The following is a 14811-nucleotide window of genomic DNA, read 5'->3' on the forward strand; positions in this document are numbered from 1 at the left end:
TTTAATGAGCACACCACACTTTATTGTCGATTCATTCTGGAGATATCACGTTGATTGTGTAAAGTGAATGAGATATTTGTGAGAAAGCTTGCTCTGTAATTCAATACAGTTGTCACTTCAGATAATGTTGCTCTCTGGGTAAATGATTTATTTGATATATGTCAAACTGTATTATGGTGGAGTAGCCATAATAATCTTAAGTATTCAAGTTATTAAAGTGGTGACTATGGCCATTCTTACAGGCTAAGAATGACATGCTTATAAAATATGTTTACATATCTGAAGTATAGATATGGTGTAATTCAGTCCACAGCTCTGGTCTCTAAATTCTTTGCTGCTATCACACAAACGAAAACAGAACCAGAAATACATTATTTGTTTCAGAAGAATTTATCATTCTCTCCTGAGTCCTTCTCATTTCCTCCATTCCAGTTAAAACTGGTTCTCTGTAGCGTGCACAAATAAATAATCATACAATAGATCCCTGTGAGGATTATGATGGAGAGCTTTGTGTGCCTCAACTATCCATAGAACTATTCTGTCTGGAGCTTGAGCCAGAAGGCATCCCATAGGCCAACAGGTCTATGGGAACAGGCCAAACAAACTATGATGCAACAATGATCCCCAGTAAAAGGTACTAAGATGAACGAGTGCACCAGTCTCAGAGAAAGGCTATTGGCACAAACACTTGGAACCAAACCCAGAAGTGAAATTTGCTTCCCACTAAACCTGGACGAACTCAACCCAAAATGACTACATGGAGCCATCTCATGGTCTCAGCACTACTAGGGTCAGGTGCACTGCTATTTGGCAGCAGGCACAAATAACCTTGGCACTGGACACTGACTATGATATCGTAGAATGCTACTTCTCGGTAGGGAAGGAACTTTCCTTCCATGCATAGCGTGGGCTCTTAAATGACAGGTCTCAGGTGGGTGTGCATACCAGTTCCCGGCTGAGGGCTGTGCAAATTTTCTTGGTGGACAAGAGGTCTGCAGAGTGGTTGTAGGGGTCCATAGAAATGTATCATAAATTGAAGAAACATTAATATTATCATCCACCTTAAAAAAAAATAGCTAAAAATATTCATGCTCCTTGGTCTGACCAAAAAATATTCAAGGGTGACTCCCCTGGCAGAGAAATATGCACCAAACAGCAGGTCAGAATACCTGGCCAGAATGAAGTGAGCTAAACGAAAGGGTACAGGGGTCCCAATCGAAGGTGAATCAGGGGTCTCAATTCCATGGTTACGTAGAGAAAGATGGAAATACTTGGTGGGCTGCAACTGCGAAGAATAACTTCCTGGATCAAACCTTGAGTGTTACAGGATTTTTATGCAAGCTTGGATTGTTTACATTCAAAGCCAATGTGTACATTGCACCAGAGCGTCCTAAGCCAAAGGTCAAAGGTCAACCTGTAACTGCGTGTTTCGTACAGCGGCAGAGGTATCACCTGATCCACACTTGGTGGTAAGCTTGGTTTCGCACAGGAAGTCAGATGGAGCAGGACGACCCAGACCAGCAACCAGGGTTTGCTGAGAATGTCTAGCTGAACCTTGGCACAAGATAAATTCGACTCACACCCCCGGAAAAAAAAAAAAAAACCCTGGATACCTGTGGTGAGGGAAGGTGTCAAGCTGAAGAAGGAGGCCTGCAGGGGCAGGCTACAGCAAAGGCAGTTACGGAGGTGAAAGCTTGTTTATGGGGAGATTTTAGAGAGACCGTGTGACTGTGATCCTCTGAGAATAGCGCCTGTCTGCTGAACTGCCCACCTGCCTGCCTCCTCCATGCACCTGCCCACCGATGTTGTCCTGCCATCTTCCTGAATTTACATCGTACTACATTATATAAACTTGTACTGCCTACTGCTGACCAGAGGATGGACTTCCTCTTGAGTCTGATTCCTTCCCAGGTTTCCTGATTTCTCTCTGGTTATTTTTGCTTGCCATAGTCGACCTCAGGTTTACTCTCTGGGGACCTCAAGCCCAGGACTCTCTAAAGTGCTTTGCAATAATGTTCCTTGTTAAAAGCACCATATAACTAAAATGGAACTGAACTGAATTTAATTTAATTGAAGTGAATTATGGGGGAGGTTTGTGAAACTCACAACTACTACACAGCACCTTGTTGATGAGGTTTTTACAGAGTCCTCATTTCACATTTCAGCTGCAGTATAACTCTCTGTGTATGACTACAGGGTATCTCACTGATTATTTTACTGCATAATAATCAATCAATTATGCTGCTGAAACTACGCTGGTGAGAGACTCTGCAAGTGGATTCCTTACAGCTGCATAGAAAGAGACTTGTTGACTGTGAAATCCGTATTCAGGAAAGGCTAAGGAACAAGAGAGGTCATTGCTGAATCACAATGGATTACAAAAAAGAAAGAAAAACAGGAATTACCAGAATTCAATAGCTTCAGGCAATTCCCAGGGTGGCCACCAGAGGGCTGCAATCCTAATACCTTTATTCATTCGTTTGCCAAAAGGTTTACAAATGATCAAGTCTGACCAGCTCCTGTTTGTGTCTCAGTGAGTTCACCCATGTCCTCTTCTGTTCCCCATGTAAGCTCTCCTTGTTCTTTGCTTGGTCTTCAATCAGTCTAGCTGGAATCCTAACAGTTCTCAAGTTCCTCTAGGGCTTGCTGAATTCTGTTACCTTTTTGTCATTTGCGTCATTTGAGATAACCTAACAAGCAGTGTGTTGTGTGAACATTTTTGTAGATTATATACCTTTATATGTTACCTTCCTGCAATTGTTCGCAGCATGGAACAGTATCACAATTAGCAAATTCTAGTAGAGACCCTTAATTGGGTTACTGTAACATAGATAGAAGTGAATGTGTGCTTTACTGATTTCAGCAGAGCCATTGATTGTGTTATGAAAAATGTCTATACTGGACATCTGGATGGATGTGTGCTGTACTGAATACAATAGAGCCTTTGATTGTGTTGATCAAACAGAATTGTCATTATGAAATGTCTACACTGGACAACATTCTGGACTGGAAAACAAATATAAAAAACTAACTAGTTCCAGGTAAAGAGGTTGGACACAGTTGCATTCTATCACCATACAATACCTATTCAGTTTGCATGCAGAACACATAGTGTGAGATGCCGCACTGGAGGAAGATAATTGTCAAATTAAGATTGCTTGAAGAAACAATAACATCCTTTGATATGCTGATGAAATCATACTTGGGGCAAAAAAAAGAAATATCACAGTGATATCAGAAATATCAGAGTGAAAAGAGGAGGCTGCAACAAAATGCAAAGAAATTAAGACTATAAATGGCATTGCATTCTGGGAACTATCATCCATAATGGTTAGAGGTGTATACATTCTTTAAATATAACCACAACAGAACAGAATCTCTCCATTACAGCAAAAGCGGCCACATGTCAGAACTGAGCACCAGTGTTGTGGACAGCTGGTTGCTGGGTCTGCCCTTAACCATCCATGGCAGACAGCCCCTAATAAAGCCAGGATCTACTGCAAAAGGAAGAGGCCAAACCTATCAGCAAGCATCAGCTAGCTGCTAGCCTGAAGAACACCAAGCACTAGGGCACTAAGGATTGCCTCCAAATGCTACTAATCCGATTGAGTGGTCAGTATGAGCCCAGCCCCATCTGCAGTGCCTCCGGACAATCCGGGCCCCACCTTTAACCAAGCCTGAAGCCTTCCCTTTTTCCTTGATATCACACTGCTGTCTTAATAGACCCAGCATCTCAGGGCTGCCGCTTGTAAAACTTAAACTTATTTGTGGGTGATTATGCCGAAACCTTGCTGATATGTTACTTTATAAGCCTAATTAAATATCATCACTGAGACTGGATCGCTTCTTTCTGTGCAATCTTACATTACCATTACTGCCAGTGATAGCATGCTTTTGTCACAAACGGGATAATACTCAAATCAATAACAACTTGGATTGTCATTTGCTTTTGGTTCATTTCACCATTAACTGCAATATGTTGCTTAGCACAGCTTCTGGAGACTGGGTTCCAACCCTTGCTTAGGAATTCACCACCTAGTGGCCATTTATGATTTAGCAACACAGATGGAATCTGCTTTTTAAAGGCCATGCTTTATGCCAGTGTTTCCCAAGGATATCCTCAGGGAACCCCGGACAGTCCACGTTTTTGCTCCCTCTCAGCTCCCAGCCAATCAGGAACACAGAATACCTGGTGCAGATACGCTAGGAGCTGAGAGGAAGCAAAAACGTGGATTGTCCGGGTTCCCAAAGGACTGGGTTGGGAAACGCTCTTTTATGCAAGAGAATACAAACACTACAGATCTTGTTCTCCATAAGTCTATTTCATTTTCTTTCATGACGTAGAGGACATTATAGTTTTAGTTTAATTTTTGATCTTTTTAAACCTGCCATTTTTATTTTTTTCATTGGTTGCTTCTTGAGTGCTTTCATTAACGATAATAACCTTGACCTGGATTGAAGCTCTACAAAAAAAGGCAACAGTTTGTTGATCAAGCAGAATGCTTACAACACCAGCGACTGTAAAGTGGCTTTGTATGCTACCCGTTGTTTTGGCGGAGATCCAGGTTGCCAGGACACAAGGCTATTCAGCAGACAGCATCTGCTCTCCAAGAGACTTCAGGTTTTTCTTGGGAAGATGCCACAGTCTCTGCTGTCATGAGTGCCAGTGGTGTAGAATAGATAGTCCATTTCTGGATTTTCTGATGAATGGTCCCGACACATTTGTGAAATGGCTATTTATACCCAACTAATAAATTAAGCAGGAAAGTACATTTCAACAATTAGGTATATAAACTCACTGAAATGGATAAACACAATCAATGGTTTCATTTTCACTCCGGCCTATAATCGCAGAAGTGTCAAACCCGTTTTTTTTCTCCCACCCTCTTTCGGTCTGACATGTTTTGAGATCTTTCCTCAGTCTCCCCCCCCCCCCACCCCCACCCCCCCAATCCATGAAGCTCAGACTCTTGGCATCTGATAAGTTGCTACAGAGAAAGTTGTGCAAAGACGGGTCCGTCCTGCTGTGTGGATTTGGACAAACACATGCCTGTTCTACCCCGGTGGCCTATGAAATTAGAAAATCAGTCAGTGTGCCGCCGAGGTGTGTGGGATTGGGTGATAAATCCAGGGATTTCTGCATGTGGATGTGTGTGAACTGTGTTTGTGTGTCAATGTGTTCTGTCTGCGTCTACTTATGGCTGTCATGGACGTTTTCTTTTGTTCAAGAAAAATCCTTTTTTTTTCTTGAAAACTAGGTTTCATGTCCATAAAATTCAGACATATTTTCACCCTGACTGTCATTTTTAAAATTTAAAGCCATGTAAAACATTTTAACACATTATTTCCTGTCTCGACAATTGCAAAATTAAGAAAAATCTAAATATTCACCTCATTTGTATTAACAACCAAAACCTGGCTATATTTACCAAGCATCTAGACTCTATTCAATGTTACCCACTACAAAAGAACACAAGACACCAAAACCAAATGTTTTTCATAAAAAAAGTACATATGAAACTAATCAGTGTGACGATGCCATGCTTTCTGCATTCTGATACTTTGACTTTGACGGGAATACCTTGCTCTCAGTTTTTAACTCTCGGGACTTAAACTTCTGGTTTGCAGAGTAAGCTTAGGTATGATATGTTTGACATAGACCGATATCCTTACTCAAGACATTCTGCCTGCTCCAGGCAACTCAGAAATATTTTCAGACTAAGACTATTTTTGACTATTCAACATCCAGAACTGAATACAAACATCTGTCCGTAGCAGAACAGACTACTGCAATTCCCCAGTGTCAGGAGTCACAGATGTCATCCTCTCTGCCCAAAAGCAAATTTAACCTGCTGTTTCTGCAATAACTACAACAAGAAGCTGAAAATCACATAAGGAGAAAATCACATCACACGTGTTGTGCATTTAGGAGAAGCTTAAAAATAATTCATACAAAAATTAAAGGTCACATCCTTATTGATTTATCATGCCTGGTTAATGTACATAATCCAGTTCACACTCTCCAGTCACACAAGACATGAACTGTTGGCATGAAGGACTTGAGGTCGAAGACTTTAATTCTATGCTGCAATCTGACAGCTACTGTTACAGATGCCCCCTCATTCTGAATATTTAACTCCACACGGGACATACTATATGTCATCATAATCTTAATTCTAATCTAATTTACATTACAATGTCCTGATGCTGTTACTGAACACATTGCTGTATATCATCATGCAGCAGTCATACCCACTGTCTCTTTCCCTCTACATCTGGGTGCTATACATTGCCATAGAGAATATCAATGAATCGATATTCAGAGACAGATGAGTAGCCTGACATTTACAGCATCCTGATGCAGCAGAATGGCTCACAGTAAGGTTCCGTCAATGATGGCAAGTTGTCCGAAAGCAGCAAGTTGTCCGAAAGCAGTATCTCCAGACTGTTACATCATCAACAATCTTGACCTCCCAGGTAGGAGGCTCTTACTCTGAAATGCTGTGTTTGGTTTTTGGCAGACATCACAAGGCATATGTTGTCCAAGAAGTTCCAGTTAAATCCATCACCCCACAGAAAATTTGTGAATATAGTATTTAGAGTTTGCTTTACTGGTCAAAACTTTCTCCATTGGGTGAGTTAGACTCTGATTATTGTATGGTTGAGATCAATCTATCCTTCTATCCATGCAGAACCACTTAAAGGGTTGTGGTGTTTTTGAGTTTCAGAGTCTAAGAAATATGTTTTTGATCCTTTACTGACCAATAGGCTTCAATAACTCTCCAGTGGTTTTCATGGATTTCCTTTAAAAAAAGCATGATATTTCCCTAGGAACCTATTTTACCTGCAAAGGTACAAATTTTAAATGACCATATCTGGTAAATATCTGAGTCTATCTGACTTAGAAAATCAGAAACGGAGGCAATAAACTTTTCCACAGCCATGAGCCTCAACAATTTTATGCAGTTTCATTTGGGTCACTTCCTCCAGAACAGCAAAAAGGGTGATTCTTTCTAATGCTTCTGCTTTATATTTGTCTCCAACATAAGAAATTTACAAACGAGTGGAGGCCATTCGGCCCATCAAGCTCGTTTGGGGAGAACTTAACTAATAGCTCATGGTTGTTAAAATCTTATCTAGCTCTGATTTAAAGTGACCCAGGGTTTTACCTTGCACTACACTAACAGGAAGAGTATTCCATACTCTAACTACATGCTGTGTAAAGAAGTGTTTTCTCAAATTCAGTTTAAAATGTTCTCCCGCTAATTTCTACCTGTAGCCACGAGTTCTAGTATTTAAACTAATATTAAAGTAGCCATTTGACTGAACATCATCCAGACCTGTTATAATCTTATATACCTGGATCATGTCTCTCCTTTGCGCGAGGCTGAACAGATTCAGCTCAACTAACCTCTCCTCATATGACATGATCTGCTTCTTTCATTAACCCAGTAGTTCTCAGTCCTGTTCCTGTTGCTCCCCCTGCCAGAATGTTTTCATTCCAACCTGCACAGCTTTCCACCTGCCACATTCATTATTAACCTATTAAGGATCATATAAGTCTGATTATTGTACGGTTAGAATGAAAAAAAATCTTTGGAGGGGTGCTAGGAACAGGACTGAGAAGCACTCCATAAACCTAAACATGTTCCTACTCTAATTCATACCCAGGAGGTAGTCCCACCTGTAATCCAGTACCTGTCATGATAGGTTCCAGATCACCACTGACCACACTATGATAGGCTAATTGAATGAATCAATCAAAGTGTTTGTTAATTATAATTAGATAGACCCTTTCTCTGCTGCAGGTAGTAGAAATTTATCTCTTTCACATTTTTAGGTTTCTCTCCAAGTCAGATTCCTGCACTGTCTGATTGCTTATGAGTTTCTGGCATCCCTCATTGATTTTTCTGATGGAAAAAGAGAATGCAGAAGTGTGATACACACTATAGGATCAAATCAAATCCATTAAAGGGATCGCTACACAGATGACTCAAGGGAAAACCCTTTTTTAAATAACGATGTGCAGGAAAGGAACAATCAGATTAATAACCACAATAGAAAACACATGGAATCTGCCTGTGGAAAGGCCAGCAAAAGGGTAGAAAAAAGAACAAGATACTACAACTATTACAAAAAATAAAGATGGTCATCATGTGAGCAATCCGAAAATGAAATGAAAAGTGGACTTTAAATACAATGGTATTCATGGTCAATATGTTAAAAATAATTGCTAAAATTCTGTATTTTCACAGACTTTTACATTTATTACCCAATTGTTTCCTTGTCTAATGTTTTATTAGTACATCTAAGGTTAAATACCTTAGTCAAGGATAAAACGGTAAGCTCCCTGTTAGCAGAGATATCCATTAACACTAATCAATGGCTTACAATGCTACAATGTAATGCTCTAAATGTTCTCAAACTGGCCTCATCGTCATGAATCTATGCCAAGCCTCTGTGTCAAAATCTGATGCTTCAGCTAATTAGCATAGTTGGCTTGCTGCTACTATGACTTTTTTCATGTTTCAAAACATTTATTCATAGAAATATTGATACAACAATTTCTGAGCCATTTACCTGAAGTTACCTAAATAGAGTAATCTAAATATATTATTATTACATTGAGGAAGGAGATGCATGCAGGTGAAAATTAAAGGCTTGACTGATATAGTTTTCATTCTTAGTAGAAGTAATAGTACAGAAATACTGTACACATAGAGCCTGTTATAGATATATTTTATTGAGAAACTGCAGAATTAATCATAATCTCACAAAACTATCAATATAAGCCAAATATCTTCTGGACAGCCCTTTGTTTAAATAATTTTAAAAAAGATTTGCATATTGCTGTTTTTACTACCCTACACTCAGGAAAAAAGGGTACAAATGTGTACCGGGGCTGTACCCGAGTAATTGTACCTCTTAAGGTACAGAAATAACTTTGAGGAACATCCTACAGTTGGCAGACCCTTGAGGGTACAACCCCAGTGACAAGTAAAGGTACAAATTTTAACCCTTTGTCTGAGAGTGTACGTAGATTCTTCAATGGCTTATCTATCTATCTATCTATCTATCTATCTATCTATCTATCTATCTATCTATCTATCTATCTATCTATCTATCTATCTATCTATTCATCCATCCATCCATCCATCAGCATTACTTGCTAAGCAAGTACTTGTTACTTGTTAAAGTAACCCACTGTCTTCAACCACGCAACAGTTTCCTTAACAGAGTGTAGAGCAATCAGTACCCTATGTACTAAAGCAGAACTTAATGCAATGTAAGGTGATGAAAGGGCATCCTTCTTCCAGTTCCTCCAACATGAATCCCCTCTACTGAAGAGTGTTGGCCATTAGGTGCTCAGTTTGCATCCCAGAAGTCTGAGCTCTGTAGGCCCTGAAGGTAACTAATAATACCTCTGGCAGTTTTCCTCCTCACCCTTGACCATTTTTCACAGAAAGGTTGGTTCATTGGCGCCAGACTCTTCATCAATTATGGAACTTCTCAAAGGGACATGATATTTTTATACTATAACATAAAAAGGTCATACCTGCACTTACCCTCCTAAAAAGATGATTGCGGTTAACCAGCTAACTAGTCATCTTCTGTATGTAGAAGGGCTATTACTTCAGAGAAAGTTATTTTTTTTTCTGCTAGACCTCTGTCATCAATGGTTCCAGGGCCCACTCCCAACATTAATGAGTAAAGTAGTACTAAAACCTCAAAATATCTCTGCTGACAGCATCCCTTTAAGAAAGCCCTTCCTAGCCATTGAACCTCACACGACACTGTAGAGGAACAACAGCGGTTGTACATCCTGTGTAAATTACATCGAGAAAATGAGTAAACTTGCTAATTTTAGAAGAATTGCTTGATTTCTCCCAGCTCCCAGAAGATACAACTGTTACCAGATCCACTCCTGCTTCAATGTCAATATGAATCTTATTTACAGGATATGCAATGTAACACAGTATTCTCATGAGACTGACATCTTGTCCAACTCACAATTAAAATCAATGGAAGAAAATGCATTTCATTGAAATGATCAAATCCCTTCTTGTTTAAATAGAATAAATAAAGCTTAAATGATCACTGAATCTCTGCAGAATTTATAGTCAGCCTCTTGTAATTTACAAGCTAACGGCCAATTTCAAATTAACAATTGCATGGCTACTAAAACTGCTGTTTGACCACAATGTTTGGTTTCTTAATTACAATAAAGAATACAACATTAAAAGCACAGGGTATATGGTAATATCATTAAAGAGAATGTTACCATTTCAGTGTGATTGCCAGGAAATCTAGCAATACTAATTGCAACCTTTCGCTTTGTTAACAGGGCAAATCACTTAATCAGAATTTATCAGAAAGTGTTGTCGGCTTCAAGAATTACTCTAGCTGAACATGTTTGAACAGAAATGTCTTTTGAAGAGATGCCACAGGACTCCCCGCTCACTGGACAGGGAACGGAGCTGAACATCACTAGAAACTCCAGTTTTGACTGATCAGGATGCTGGGCTTGCTGGTGAACTTTCTGATCAGTGCTCTCCAGAATGACTGGAAGGCTGCTGGCCCCACAGGAATCTCTGATCCTGGATCCTTTTGGCTTGGTGATGTTTCCTACCCCAGGGAGGAATGTTCTAGCTGGATCTAACGAGACTGGGCTCACAAACTCACTCTGGTACATCAGGTGGTTCACGGTCAACCCCCTCTGAGCAAGGAACGTCCCACATATAGCTCCTCAGACACCTGATCAGAGACCCATCCTTTCCACTCTCCTTCTCATCTTGCCAATTTGTCCTCTGTTCCACGACACACATAGTCCATTTATATGTGACAAACATTATTTAATGTAAATGTAGTTGGTGTAATATTCATGTTTGTTCTCCAGCTAAAGGTCTTATTGCGAATGGTACAATGATCTCAGTCTTAAAGCAGCATATCATTATATGGATTTGGAAAGGTAAGGAAACCTTGCCATGTTAAAGGGCTTGCCCCCCTTGGTGTAAAAGAAACGCAACAACCCTATTGTTAAAATTCCTGCTGGTTAGTAAGTCCTGGGATCTGGCTGTCCAGTGACCCATTGCCTTATACTCAAGAAAAGAACAGTTATAGTATCTGTTCAGTGATTGGTCTATTCATTCAGTCCCCGAGCTTAATTACAGTAATCAAACATGTTGACTATTGGCTTACAGCCTCTGAGTTTAATTTGTTATTCATGCTGGAATTGTATCAGTGCCTCAGCTGAACTGATCAAACAAGGTATTGGCTTACAGCCTCTGAGATGAATTAATGAGACATGCTGAAACTGTATCAGTCCCTGAGTTGAGTTGATCAAACATGCTTAGTAACCATGCAACCTCTGCATGAATCAACCAGATATGCTGAAATTAGGTGAGACTACAGTAAATGCTTATACTGTATACAGTAGTTTGTAGCCGCCCAGTAGTACCTTACCCAAGGCAAAGCTGGTTTCACATTGTGTTCATGGATATTGCTTACTCGGCCAAAAGCCAATCCTGTGGGGTATTAATTAAGGAGAGATCATATAGATTAGTATTCGACAATAATTCCAAATTAAACTAAATAAATTAATTTGGCCAGATTTAAAGGCCAGATTTAAATTTAAATGACCTTTTTCAGAAGCACATGGAAAGATATACACACATTCCAAGTCTTCAGGGAGAAGTCATTGATATAGCACAATTCAGATGCCCCACGCTATCCCAAATAAATGTTTACACGAATGACTGAACCAGGATCTCTGAGGACAAGGGGCCATGCCATTTGGTCCCCACAATGTAATATAAACCTAATCCACACACACATATACAAGTGTGAGTGAAGCTTTAGATCAGAGTGCAGGCGTAATCTGGTGCCCTTGGAGCACTTTTAGGGGCCCAATGGACACGTGACTATTCTGCCAAGAACAGAATTCAAACCCTAAGGCCTAACCCTAAATTACGACACTTTCATCAGAGTGTTCCATGAAAGAACTAACATAAAAAATGTATAAAAATAATCAGTAGTAAAACAAGCAATATGCCAAGTAAAAAGTAAGATATCCTGAACCACTGTGTCACGACAGGACTCAGCGAAACTACCTATCTTGTCCCAAAGTGGTCCTAAAGTTCTCAAGGAAGCTGTGTTACTGAGCTGTACCTCAACATCCGCCAGACAAGGGAGTGAAGGGATGTAGTTCGAAACTGAAGGAGTTCTGCTCTTGTGGAAATCTGTGTTGCTGGATTTCAGCTGGCATCACAGATATCCACAAATGCAGGAATTCATGCCTGTGTCCCCTTTCCATAAACAGATGGGTGGAAGAGCACCTAGCTTCGCAGAGCTGTGTACTTTCAACTTCTTCTGACACAGAGAACACTGCTGGCAAAATGCAGCATCCTCATTTTTCCTGGCATGTAAATGTGGAACAATGTTTGGTTATGTATGAACTTTCACTCACGGTGGAGTAACGGTACCCCCCCCCCCCCCCCCAGTGGAGTAAGGCAACCATGGTAGACATGAAAGACATGAACAGCTGTGCATTTCTGAAGTGTTGACTAAAGAATGATTGAGCACACAGTGAGAGTGATATATAAAGCTAGCAGAAGCCTCAACAGCTAGACCAGATGCTTGACAGAGCTGGCATAAAGATATGGTACATTGACATTCTTTGAGGCGTTTCGTGAGCACAATACCTTCATGGCCTTTGTAAGACATCACATGCAGGAAGATGAAGCTGTGAACATGAAATAGTCCTTCAAAGAAAGATCACGGTTAAGCTTGTACTAAGAAGAAGATAGTCTTAGTATTCACTGAAAGTCCTTCAGAAAAGACAATCGAGGATATCAACAAGAGGCAGAAGATACTTTGGCAGGAAAGACAGTAGTCAGGGCCATAGAGATCCTCGCCGTATTCATTTCACCTTAAGAAGATGGACAAGCAGTCTGGAGTATGTTTAACTTGTAAACAAATAAATGCATGATGATGTAGTCACAGCACAGTGACAGTGAAGCTTAATGAAAATTTCCCAGGCCAGTATGGTAAATTTCATTTTCACAATGCGGAGTTCAGAATACATACAAAATGCATCTCCTACCAGATATCATTGTGCTAATACCTGACAAAGCCATTTGCACTAGGATGTTCAGATGAATTTAGCCAAAGCCTGCGCACAAACAAAGAGGTAACTGAGGTGAGGGTAGTACGTACAGTATATTTACTGTAACAGGGCTGTTATATTGTGCATCATCTCTCTGTCTCATGCAGTGTTTGCAATGTTTGCAGTGTGATTTGAGATACATTTTATAGTAAAAAGGCTGATTGTCCAATGCAATCATCTCCACAATTTAGCTGTGTCTTTAACCCTGGTGCTGCTAACTTTGAACAGTGATAAAGTTTAAATATCAGTATGCGAACCAATATATATTGCACATCCCTACATATTATTTATTCCATATTCAAAAAGACAATTTGTACTGAATAATAATAATAATAATAATAATCATAATAATAATAATAATAATCATCATCATCATCATCATAATCATGATGATGATGATGATGATGATGATGATGATGAAAGAAATATATTGTTCAAAAATTGTGAGAGAGAATCACAATTTTGATTCTGGAAAAAAAAAAAAAAAAAAAATGTGATTCATATTTTACCCAGAATTGTGCAGCCCTACACTCAAGTGTGCTTCATGGTTTTTGAAAACAATATTTTTTAATTGAGTGAGTAGAAATGGTCTCTTGCAGAATGCATTTGAGTAAAAAGTCAGTATTTCGCTCAGAAATGGAGGAAAGTAAACATGAATATGTTTTCTGAATGTGTCTACTCTATCCCTGTGGTTACTTATATGGAAGTTTAAAATGCATTAAGGATGCTTTATATTGCACTATAAAGGTAACTATAGTGCATTATAGATAAGCTCTTCACAAGGCAGTCATAATGTATAATACACATGGGTATTATATGTTAAGCCTTTTGATAAATATTATTGGCCATGTTTATAAGGCTTTATGGATGTTTTTTGTTATGAATGCCTTTGTAAATTGCTGAAAAGAAGGCCTTAAGTACAGTAAAGTGTTATAGAAAACGTCAGGTAAACAAATACTGTATGGCACAGTGATTTTAACGTGTGCAGGATTCATCGAATGCGCAGACAGAGGCTACAAAAACACTCAGCTGAAGTTACAGCAGCAGTTGTGTGTATGGGGGCCTTTTCACATGCCACATCAGCAGTGCTCACTGTGCACATTTTCATGACAGCATGTTCAGGTGCTTCTATTACTGCTAAGGTCTTCGCTGACATGTAGCACCTACGGCAGGTCAATGACATGCATCAGAAAGGTGAAGAAGATGATGATGATGATAGAGCTGAAACAGCTGGCCTGGGAGTTTCGAGGTTAATGCCAACATCTCCCGCAGCAGGTAAGCTTACCCCATAACATCTGCACAGGGGTCTCCTAATTCCCTTACATGGCTTGCTGGAAAAATGTGTGCTGCAATAATGCTAGAAGTTTCTAACTGCCTCTGACAGCAGTTTCTTGCATATGCAGTAGCTGTTACATTCTAAGCCAGTGTTTCCCAGTTCTCTCCTTGGGGACCCAGAGATAGTCCACATTTTTGCTCCCTTCCAGCTCCCTGCTGGACAGTCCACATTTTTGCTCCCTTCCAGCTCCCTGCTGGACAGTCCACACTTTTGCTCTCTCTTGTAGCTCCTGGAGCAAAAATGTGGATGGTCTGCAAGTCCCTGAGGACTGGATTAGGACTTACAGCTCTAAGTTGATCTTGCGCCCTTG

The 14811-nt window shown here is 39.9% G+C and overlaps 1 protein-coding gene across 1 annotated transcript in view; it reads right to left on the reverse strand.

Moving 5' to 3' along the window:
- The window catches only part of rnf220b (ring finger protein 220b), a 100446-nt gene that overhangs the window by 58140 nt on the left and 27495 nt on the right, over positions 1-14811 (reverse strand). The window lies entirely within an intron of this gene.

The sequence above is a fragment of the Brienomyrus brachyistius genome, chromosome 1 (assembly GCF_023856365.1).
Source record: "Brienomyrus brachyistius isolate T26 chromosome 1, BBRACH_0.4, whole genome shotgun sequence".
NCBI classification, from domain to species: domain Eukaryota; kingdom Metazoa; phylum Chordata; class Actinopteri; order Osteoglossiformes; family Mormyridae; genus Brienomyrus; species Brienomyrus brachyistius.